Here is a 12,106-nt window from a genome sequence, read left to right as displayed (position 1 = left end):
TGTTCTTTCAGAGGACACAAGTTCAATTCCTACCACCAATATAGCAACTCACAGCTGTCTGTAACTCCAGTTCCAGGGGATCTGATACCTTCATGCACATAAAAAAAAAAAAGTTAAGTAAATTATTAAAAAGAAAGAAAGGAAGGAAGGACTCACAGGTCTGGCAAAATGGTTCAGTGGGTAAAAAACACTGTACTTGCCGTGTGACCCTCAGGACCTAAATTCGATGGTAATTATATCACTCCTATGGTGAGATGGGAGACAGAGGCAGGAGAATCAACCTCAATACACTAGAAGGAGGGAACCTCCAAGCACACTGTGGCCATCTCCACACCCTTGCATACAAACAGTAAGTCTTTTTTTTTTAACGTAAGAATTACATTCTTGCCGGGCGGTGGTGGTGCACGCCTTTAATCCCAGCACTTGGGAGGCAGAGGCAGGCGGATCTCTGTGAGTTCGAGACCAGCCTGGTCTACAAGAGCTAGTTCCAGGACAGGCTCCAAAACCACAGAGAAACCCTGTCTCGAAAAACCAAAAAAAAAAAAAAAAAAAAAAGAATCACATTCTTTTATCAACTAATAGGCAAATCATGCTCATATCTATCTGAACACTCTATCCAGTCTATATCTAAAATGACTCATTGCCTCCTCTTCCACCATCTGTTACTAGTTTGTCGTTTCTCCCCTGGAATAATGCAACAGTCTATTAGCTGCTCCAACTTTTCTTGTTTCAATGCAGCCTCTGAACAGACTGCGAGAACGAGCCTGTAAAGCACAGATGCTGCAGTGCCAAACTTCCATAATCCACATCAACCGCACATATCTTCTGGTCCATGTAGGAATCACAAGCTCAAATGCATCAGCAGATAACATGAAGAGAGCCTGACGGGCAACAGTAGACAGGAAAGCGTAAGTTATGATTCAAAAAGCCAATAACTACTAAGCTCCAGTTTTCACACAAAACCAGAAATGGATGTTTTGACATGCAAAGTCCCAACCCTAAAATCTGTGTAAATCAGATTAAGATTGTCGTGGACTCCTGCCTATATGAAGATTAGTCTGTAACTTGTGACCTAAAAGAAGCCCAAGATTTAGTTATACTCTGCCTTTGCACGGTATTATATCATCTATCTCAGTCCCTTCACTCAAGCTGTACAAAGCAAGCCCAGGGAATACTTACTCATTCTTCCTCACAGAAATCACACACCCTTGCCAGGCATGGGTGACATATACCTGTAACCCTAACCCTTGAGAGGTCAAGGCAAAGACTGTTTCATAAGTTCAAGGCCAGCCCAAGCTACATAGCTATACCCTGTCTCATAAGAAACATGAGGGACAACAGGTACCTGCACTCACAAGTACACAATTAAAAACTAAAGAAGTGGGATGGAGAAACAACTCAGCGGTTAAGAGCACTTGTTCCTGCAGAGGGGTTCAGTTCTCAGGACCCACATGGTGGTTACAATTATCTGTAACTCCAGCTCCAGGAAATTTGAAGCCCTTTCCTGACCTTCATGGGCACCAGGCACATATGTGGTACATGCAGACAAAACAGTCATACCCATAAAACATATAAAATCTAAAAAATTAAAATATATTAAAAAGAAAACAAAACAGACAGCCTTCTAGTCACAGTCCCCTGGTTACCTTTGCCATGACAGCCCCTGTCCCAGTACATCTATGCCCATGTCTAATTTCTGCCAAGTCTCAAAGAGTAGCTTTTATAATGTAAAATTATGTAACTGGAGAGATGGCTCAGTCTTGTTGTATAAGCATAAGGTTAGAAGTTGAGATTCCAGCAGCCATGTAAAATTTGGATGTGTCCTGCATGTGCTTTTAACCACAACATAACCTAGCCCAAAAGGCACAAGCTCCAGGCTCTTAGAGAGACTCTGACTTAAAGAGCAAGGCCTCAGAGTGAAAAGGAAGACACCCAACACTGTCCTCAGGCCTCCAGAGCAGACATACGTATGTATGCATACACCACACATATAAACAACACATGCATACAAAATAAGCAACTAAAATATCCCCTATAAAACTATCTTGTAACTCCCACAGCACCAACTAAATTCATTTCTGCATAGAAGACGGCAAACTACCGGAAGCAATACACATATACATACCTGATTCTACTCTGTATCTCCACCAGTATTACCAAAGAGAGCATGCTCAATAATGAAGGAATAAAGCTACTTACCTACTTATGTAACAATATGCACCTCAATTTGATGGTCATTATGTTAATAAGATCCCTTAGGTTTTTCAGTATCCAGACTATCAAGGTCAGAGGGAAGAAACTGTATTATTAAACTTGAATGAGAAATAACATGAATTCATGGTACCTTTTACACATATTTCTTAGCCCTGTCTACCACAAGGGTCTACAAACAGAGACAACAAATAGTTTCTAGAAACACACCCCATAAAAAGCCAGAGTGTCATACAACATAGACCTGGGACCATCTAATCCAAAAAAGCCAGGAAATACACAAAGACTGGAGGTGGGCGGGCATCAAAAGAAAGTGGGAGCTACCTAGAAGGGGCTCTCATTAGCCAAATCTGGGACACTGAGAATCAGTAAAGATGGTAATTGACTGTTAACACACCAAATAAACAAAAGCCCACGAGAGTACGGTGGCACAGATAAAGAGCTGGAGAATCAGGCTAGTTCTGTGAACACTAGCTTATAAACAGAAAAAGAATGACAACCAGATCACAATTTTGTAACTTTACTGGAAAGAGAGACATCTTGATTAGGACACTGCAGTCTTTAGGTGAGGAGCAAGACTGTTATGAGGTGTCAAATAGCTCCCTGCAGCAAACTCAGCAAGAACAGAGGAGAAAACTGAAATTATTACAGAAATCTAGCTGCTGCCACCTTAACCAAGGGACAATGTAGCATAGGTCCTAATGCTTCATGATGTGATTTGATGTGACATACATTTCTCCTATGATGAAGCATTCCTATCAAAAGCTTAGCTTGGATGCAGCTCACCCAAGCTCCAGTTTACAGGAAGCACAGAAGCTAAAGAAGCAAGTTAGATGACACGGTGAATGCAGAATGCTGAGCACCGTTGCACATGTATAAATAAGACAACTAACTCAGCTGGGCTCTTCTGAGAAGTCAGTGGGGGAAAAGAAGGAAAAATAAATAGCCCGTCCTAAATTAAGACAGTAAAGAGACAACTAAGTACAAATTTAGGGGCAACAATACCACAATGCTTACAACCTACTTTCAATTTTTTTTCAATACAGGAAAGATTTACACCTGGATAAGAAAGGAGGTGGGGGAGGAAAATAAGAAGGGAGAGAAAGTAACACAGAGAAGATGCCAAGGTGGCCCAAGATGACTGCGGAGCGAGCCCAGGTGAAAAGAATGCTTTGACTCCCAACTATGTGCATATGCCATTTCTCATGCAAAGCCAGGAGGCTTACCTCAGTGAGAACCAACTACTGAGCAAGCAGAAAGTCCTAGGTGAGGGGTCTGGACAGGAAGGACAATTTTTAAAACTTCTACTTTAAAGGCCACTTACCACCATTAAAGACTCAGGAGATAAGTGCAGCCCAAGGCAAAGCCAGCTTAAGGTGCAATGCTGAAAATCATTCAAGTCTTTGCACACAGTGAGCAAGTCACTGAGCTTAACCCTCACCCAAGGGTTTCAAAGTGCCTACCTAGTCCACCTACCTCCTCCTCAGAGCAGCCCTAAAGATACACTACTTATATGTGAAATATGCACAAAATTATTTCTGTAGCATTATATGTTATAGCAAAACACTGGAAATGATCCACATATCACCGATCATTCCAGACTAGTTACAAAATTACAGCCTATTTATACAATAAATCAGCTTGCATTTTTTGAAAGTAACCCCTCAAAAAATTGAGAGCCCTTTGGGAATTGATATACAAGATGGCCACATCATATTTTACATTAAAATAGGTTAAGAGTCAGGGAGTAGACAGATGATTCTGCAGTTAAGAACACAGAGACCTGGATTTAATTCCCAGAACACCATAGCAGCTAACAATTGTCTATAACTACAGTTCAAGGGCATCCAAAGCCCTTTTCTGGCTTCTTCAGTTACCAGGCACACGTGTGGTACACAGACATGCATGCAGACAAAACACCACACAAACAAAAATACACATAAAATAAAATATTAAATATTTTTTTAAAAAAGGTTCAGGCTATGCATGATAGAATAGGCTTTTAATCCTGGCACTCAGGAGGCAGAGGCAGGCAGATCTCTGAGTGTGTAAGGCCAAGCAGATCTACATAGCAAATTCCAAGCCAGACAGAGCTCCACACTGAGATCCTCATCTCAAACTAACAATTATAATAACAACAATAGTAATACAAAAAATTATATCTGAGTACAGAAAGAAAGATAATGCATCAATGTAGAACAAGAGCCTTGCATTTTCTTTACTGTTTGTACCATGCATACATATAATTTACTCTAAAATGTGTCAAGTACTGATGGCCATCTCCATCAGTCTTAAGTAATTAAAAAGAATTGAGTTAAAAATCCCTCAAAGAGGGCGTGAAGAAACAGCTAAGCAGTTAGGAACACTTGCTATTCTTACAGAGGACCCATGTTCAGTTCCCAGAACCCACGTGACAGCTCATAACCATCTCTAACTCTTCTGTACTCCATGGGCACTGCACACATGTAGTATACAAGCATACAGGCAAAACACCTATACACATAAAATAGAAAAATAAATCTCTTTTTAAATCCCCTAAGGGATGGTGAATTTGAGGCCTGCATGAACTACACAGGGAAACTCAAAATTAACTCCCTGAAGGAAGTGCTGCACTGGAGATCAACAGAGCATCTCAATTATTCCAACACAGCTAATTTTGACTCCATCACCAGGACAGCTGTTTCTTTTTTTTTTCCTTAAATATTTATTATGCATACAATATTCTGTCTGCGTGTATGCCGGCAGGCCAGAAGAGGGCACCAGACCTCATTACAGATGGTTGTGAGCCACCATGTGGTTGCTGGGAATTGAACTCAGGACCTTTGGAAGAGCAGGCGATGCTCTTAACCACTGAGCCATCTCTCTAGCCCGACAGCTGTTTCTTTAACTGACAAGTAGGTAAACTAGCTGACTTGTATTTAGGCTCATGTTGTGATGTTTAGAACGTCTTTAAAATACGATAGTTGTATCACCAGAGCTAGAGGAGAGGCACTCAGAACTAAGGCTGGCTAGGAAGGCAGATATCACCTGACCATCTCAAGTTATTTTCTTCTGTTTTAGTAACCAGGTGTAGAGTTGAAATTGTGTGAATGAAGGATGTGCAGTGGCTTTTTAAAAACACACTTTAAAAACTGTGCCTCTATTGATCAGCCAGTTAAGAGTAGGAGAGAATATGGCAACTGAATGTGATGATGTCATCTGGGACCTGAGAACAAGAACCAGAAGGATGTTAGGAAATCAGGGTGAGAGAGGTGTAACCATACCTCCTGGCTAACATCACAGCCCATCCCTGTGTTGGCATTCCCAGACACTGTTTGTATTTGAGTAATCTCATAATTCTATTAGTAAAAGTCAGCTACACAAAGGCATAGGCTCCTAAATTTCTCTATTTGGTGAGCTCAGGCCAATATTACATATAGATACCTCTACCCTTAGATATTCTCATCTTTAGGTAAATCAAAGTCATTATTACTCTCAGCCAACACAAACTCATTCTTTCTTCTCCCCTAATCTCGTGCTCTATTACAGTATCCTGAGGAACAAAGCAAACCCAAGAGTCTAAAACAAAAAGAGAGAAATCTAAAACTAATGATATTACTCAATTCTCCTGTTACTAAAACCAACCCTTAAACTCTGTGCATCCTCCACCTCTGACCTTCACAAAGCCATAGCACCCCAGTAAGCACTCTGGCTCGCTTATCAATGTCCACTAAGCCTTCAGTCTCTTCATCCTGCATTCACTCGCCAAGCTAACTTCCCAAAATACCGATTCACTTGCATAAGTTACCTTTGCTACTCCAAGAACAGAAAGAAAACAACAAAATGGAAGTAATGACACAGTAGGCTAACTAAAACAAGCTCACTGAACAACAAGCTGTAATGCAAGGAGACGGTACTATTGGGTATGTGCTCCTCCGAGTATGTTCCTGTTTACAGTGTACTGTATGGTCAAGTTACATAAGCTTACTAAGTCAACTATCTCCTTAAGAGTAGAAAATGGACAGAAAATGGGTCACAGCAGTGACAAAGAAACTCATGTAAAACCAGGGGCCAGGGCTGGGGAAATGGCTCAGAGGAAAAAACTCTTGTCCTACAAGCTGGAGGAGGGGCATAAGAATCCCTGCACTAGTAGGTGTGGCCTCCCAAGGCGAGGGAGGTAGAAACTGGATCCCTGGAGAAAGCTGGTTAACTAGACTAGCCAATCCATAAATTCTGGATTCAATGAAGTACATTGTAAGTGGAGCACAATGGAGAAAAACACCTAAAGTTAACTTTGGGTCTCTGCATGAACACACATACACATGGACACGAGTGTGCATACACACATGAATGCATAACATATACACCTGCAAAAAAAAAGAAGAGGAAGAAACAAGAACCTCTCAGACTTCTAAGTCAAAAGTACATTCAAGCTGAATATGCTAAGTGGCCTAAAAGCAAGTGCCCCGAAGCAGGTGTGGTGCCATGCAGCTATAATCCCAGCACCGTGTGAAAGAGGCCCACAAGTTCTTGCCCAGTCTGGGCTGCATACAAAACCCTATCTCAAACCCAAAAACAAAGAAAAGGAGGAAATAAGAAGAGGAAAAAATCCAAAATCCCAAATGTCTTAATTAGAAAAGGGTTTGGAAGTGAGGTTTTGCCATTAAGAAATTTATCCACTCCAAAGAAAACTAAAAAAAGTTCTCTCTATCCATCCTGCAGATACCTTACTTAATAGACTGAGTTCATGATATGACCTGCTAGGCAACGTTTTCCTCCAACAAGAAAATGCTATAGTCTTTTTGGCTGGAGTCTACAGGCCCTTCTAAATTAAACTAGCACATAAATTAGCATCTGGCAAATTTTCTGTAAGAGCATACTTAGGTACCGGGTGGTGGTGGCGCACACTTTTAATCCCAACACTAGGGAGGCAGAGGCAGGCGGATTCATGTAAATTCTGAATCTACAGAGAGAGTTCTAAGACAACCAGGTTTATACAGAGAAACCATGTCTCAAAAAAAAAAAAGGGTATACTTAGATTGGGGATGCACCTCTCAGTTGGTACAGTAGTTGTCTAGTATGCACAAGCCTTGGGTTTGACCCCCAACATCAAATAAAACAGTATAGTTGTGCATGCCTGTAATTCTCAGCACCCTGAGGCGATGCAGAAACATCACTTGTTCAAGGCCATCCTCAGCTATTTAGTAAGTTCAAGGCCAGCCTGAGCTACAATGAAACCCTGTTTCATAGAAGAAAATACTATACTAAACATGCCAACATACATATTATCACTATAAACTTATAAATTAGTTTCTGTTCTTATATAACAGTATTGTAAAGCTACTGATGCTAGCTGGGCAGTGGTGGCGCACACCTTTAATCCCAGCACTTGGGAAGCAGAGGCAGGCAGATCTCTGTGAGTTTGAGGCCAGCCTGGTCTATAAGAACTAGTTCCAGGACAGGCTCCACAGCTACAGAAAAACCCTGTCTCAGGAAAAAAAAAAAAAAAGTACTGATGCTAACCCATCCCTAGGATAAAGAAGCACTTTGAGAACACTGAATGGATCAGATTTCTGAGGGTGCTAAAGACATCACCCTGAATGATGATGCAATTCTAAAATTACATGTGCTTATTTAAACATAAACTGAGTTACATTTCAAAACTGTCACATATTGCCAATTCATGGACACACACCTGTAATCCCAGCACTCCAGGACTACATAGGAGGATCACGTGCTCAATGTAACCAGCATCACGGGGCGAGACCCAGGCTCAAAAACAAAAAGCAGAAAGCAACACTTTGATGACTACTGGCTGCTATAGTGAAGAGAACAGGTTTCAAACATCTTGGCAGTGGCAAAGTTTACCATAAAGCACTTCTGAAAAACGATCTCTAACTCACTACTGCTAACTATTGGGGTTTGTTTGAGAAAGACAGAGCCTGGATGGATAATGAGACCTGAATGCTAGACTTCTTATGTTGTTGGTTTTTTGAGACAGGGTTTCTCTGTATAAGTCCTGGCTGTCTTGGAACTCACTCTGTAGACCAGGCTGACCTCAAACTCACAGAGATCTGCCTGGCCCGCCTCTGCCTCCGGAGTGCTGGGATTAAAGGTATGTGCCACCACCGCCCTGCAAGGCTAGATGTTTTTAAGAGGATAGAGATAGGCAGTGGTGACTCACGCCTTTAGAGGAGGCAGAGACAGGTGAATCTCTGTGCATTCAAGGCCAGCCTGGTCTACAGAGCTAGTACCAGAACAGGCTACTACAAAGCTACAAAGAAACTCTATCTCAAAAAACCAAAAAATTTGAAGAGAGAGATGGGTAGAAACAGACATTCAGCAACTGCTTCCTTTTATTTTTTTATTGAGACAGTGTCGCACCTCTACAGTCCACACTGGCCTGAGTCTCATTGGAAATGCAGGTTTATGAGCAGCCTGCCACACCCAGCTTCAATAATTTCTAAAAGTAAGAACATTGTAGACAGCGTTAAGAGAGTTCTGCCTGTGTAGTTGTGACCAGAAATTGCTCTAAACAAGAGCCTAGAGGATAGAGGCACAGTCTCTGAAGCCATACTGCCTAGATTTCTCTCTTCTCTCTGCTCTTGAGCACGGAATTTAACCACTCGATGCATTGGTTTCCTCAGTAATGAAGCACTAGGGGCTCTTACCTCACCAGATTATTCTAAGGACACAATGAGTTCATATCTTAAAAGTAACTAGACTAATCTTCAAAGAGAGTAAATACCCAGGAACACTTCTACAGGCACCCCACAGCTTAGTATGCTATGGGATGCTTACCAAGAGTATTAGCAAATGCAAAGAAATCCAACTCATACAGGTCAGAATGAAGGTCTATAATAGCCCATTGAGAGGGGGGATATCTTACGCTGGTGGCCCTGGGTTCTATAAGAAAGCAAGTTGAACAAGGCATGAGGAACAAACCAGTAAGCAGCACTCCTCCATGGCCTCTGCATCAGCTCCTGCCTCCAGGTTGTTGCCCTGTTTGAGCTCCTGTCCTGACTTCAATGATGAACAGTGATGTGGAAGTGGAAGCCACATAAACCCTTTCCTCCCCAACTTTTGGTCTTGGTGTTTCAACACAGCAATAGTAATCCTGACCAGGACGAGTGCCGTGCCAAACAATGAGCTAGCATGTACTCTTCAAGAGAAAAATCCACTGTGAAGGCTGAGGAGACGGCTCAGTCAATGAAGTGCTTGTTGCACAACCGTGAGAACCTAAGTTGATCTATATAAATTTAAAAAAAAAAAACAAAGATAAATAAAAATCACTTTAAAGTCAGAGGTGGCACGCCTATTATCTGAGTACTTATCTCCTGCCCAGCATAGCAGAACCAGTGATGGAATTTATCATGAGACCCTGTCTCAAAATAAGACAGAAGAGCTACTGAAAAAGATAGTCACCTTCAACCTGGTCTCCACTGAGACTGAAGCAGTCACAATGAACAAGTATACACACTTATATACAGACACACAAATACTTACTTCACATAAAACAAACAAAAAACCAAGAAAATCCCAAAGGCTTAAGTTCACTGGATGTAAAGGGCCAGGCCTGACCCCAGCTCTCCATTTGCTAGTTGTACGGCCTGGGTGACCTGCACTTCCTCAGTACTTCTGAGCTCGTTCTACTATCTAAAACCCAAGTGAGCTCACATCAATTAAAGAACACGCCAACCGCCTACTGACTGCCCAGAAGTTAGCAATGCTCTCAATAGCCACTATGGAGGGACTCTTCCTGAGAAGATCCTCTGGAAGTCCTCAAGGCAGATGACAGACAGCTGCTTTACATGGTATCTACAAAAAATAATCTGGCCTGGTAGCAACAATAAATCATGAAATAAAATATCTCAAAATGGTTGCTTGTTTTATGAGCTATCTCCCCCAAATCCCCATTTATTTTCTATTGGGAGTCTGACTAGAAGATATTTAAGATTATAGCTTGTACTACTTACATATATGTAGTTTTTATTGTTAATTATGCAACAGCCCCTTCACTGACCCACATACACACAACACTAAGCACAAATGTCCAATATGTCTTCCATCCCCTAGCAATGGAAAAAGAAAAGGTTTATTTGTTGTTGTTTGAAATACAGCCTCACTATAGCCCAGGCTGGCCTCCAACCTGCAGCAATCCTTCTGCCTTAGCCTCCCAAGTACTGGGATTACAGATGTGAGCCAAAATACACAACTCTAAAAAGATTTCTTGATTTAATTTCTTTCAGTGAGGTGAGTCCCACAAAACAAAGCATCCCAGGGTGATGGCTTACCTGGAAGTACTCTGCACTTCAGATCCACCACTGACTGAACAGGGCATCCCCTTTCAGCCTAGTCTGACAAAAGACAGCGGTCAAGCATCTTCCAAGACTCTCCGTTTACTGTATCCAGCTTTCTTCAACAAAATCCCAAACATGCACTTCGGTAACTGTTGAAAGACAGAGAGCAATCCATACACCCACCATGGCACCAGCAGCACACGACAGCCACCAAGAATGGAAAGAAAGGCCTGGGGCAGTACTCTTCACCCCAGCTTTGAGAGAAGGATTCTATATGACAAAAAGTGAAATACACCTAATATTAATATGTACTCATGATAAATAGCATACAATCTACAAATGAGAGCAACTAAAAACTCACTTAACCATCCACATAAACTGTTGCTGATCATTCAATACAATGGGCTCACTTTCAGTTTTCTATGACAGCTCTTCCACCATTACAAAAAAAATTTGCCAGCCAAAATGAAAGTGAGGATTCAAATATCTCCCAATATTTACTGATATACCTACCTATCAAGAAATCATTTGATTTGCTGCTGAAAAGACATCAAACCTTCATACATTACTATATCCTTGATGTTCAACTAGAATACAGAATATTCTGAAACCTGACAATCAATGTAAGAGTGAACTTAGTTCACGAGAGGCTAATACCCCACAACAACTAATCACCAGGCAAACCAAAGAGACAATAAAGAACACTAAGCAATAATTTACAAGATGACACCCATAAACATTACAGTCAACCCGGATTCTATTAACATCCATTTTCAATCGTGTGAGCTTTCCCTTGAGACTACAGATACTAATGAACAGAAAGAGAAAGGACACTAGATAGTTTAGACATCCAGAGGGAAGGTGAAGCTGCGACTCACTTGTCATATCACTGCCAGGGTCCCTGCAGTATTCAATAGGTACAGGCAGCTGATGGGCGTGTTTAATTCTCAAGAATGTTTCAAGTTCCCTTCTATAGGAGGTAAAGCCATGACATTTTCACAAAGCACACAACTGCCCTGAGTACAAGGGTCAGAAAACCCATTACTTTCGGGACAAAAGACATAAATACTTTCACAAGGCCCTAAGGTAATGAGAACTACAAAGCACAGAAGGGTGAGAATTTTATCCTGGCTGACACAAAAAGCAAAACTCCAGATTATTCCACACTACCAAAGGGCCATGCAATTGTAAGGTCCCAAGCACTAATGTCAAAGGAAAAACACATCCTAAAGGTGCCTTAGTCCCCTCTTAGTGGCAAACAAGTTCCTGATAAAGAATTTCTGACCTTCTGAAAGCTGACTTCTAAGATGCGGTTATCAGTCCACAAGCGATAGCAACAGCCGTGCTGACTTCTGGCACTAAAGGAACTGAGCACCTATCTGAGGGTCTGCACCACAGTGACCAGATGCAAACACTACAGGCCACACAACTTAAAGAAAGCACACAAGTGAAGCACCATGCCAAAACAAAACTGTTCAGGTTGATCTTCACTAGTTGATGTCGCTGAGTCAAGAATGAACTGAAGAGCCGGGCGGTGGTGGCGCACGCCTTTAATCCCAGCACTCGGGAGGCAGAGGCAGGCGGATCTCTGTGAGTTCGAGACCAGCCTGGTCTAC

At 41.7% G+C, this 12,106-nt stretch overlaps 1 protein-coding gene across 6 annotated transcripts in view; it reads right to left on the bottom strand.

Moving 5' to 3' along the window:
• Fbxw11 (F-box and WD repeat domain containing 11) overlaps positions 1–12,106 on the bottom strand; it is a 103,225-nt gene that overhangs the window by 80,570 nt on the left and 10,549 nt on the right. For 2 of the 6 annotated variants that reach the window (XM_026780267.1, XM_013347500.2), the window contains exon 2: positions 10,485–10,639. The exons of the other annotated variants lie outside the window; for them this stretch is intronic. The gene's annotated coding sequence lies outside the window, so the exon portion shown is untranslated. The remainder of the gene's footprint in view (positions 1–10,484; positions 10,640–12,106) is intronic. 6 annotated transcript variants of the gene reach the window in all.

This window comes from Microtus ochrogaster, chromosome 7 (assembly GCF_000317375.1).
Source record: "Microtus ochrogaster isolate Prairie Vole_2 chromosome 7, MicOch1.0, whole genome shotgun sequence".
Classification (NCBI taxonomy): domain Eukaryota; kingdom Metazoa; phylum Chordata; class Mammalia; order Rodentia; family Cricetidae; genus Microtus; species Microtus ochrogaster.
Note: the sequence above shows the minus strand (reverse complement) of the source record. Positions and strands in the feature narration are given on the sequence as shown.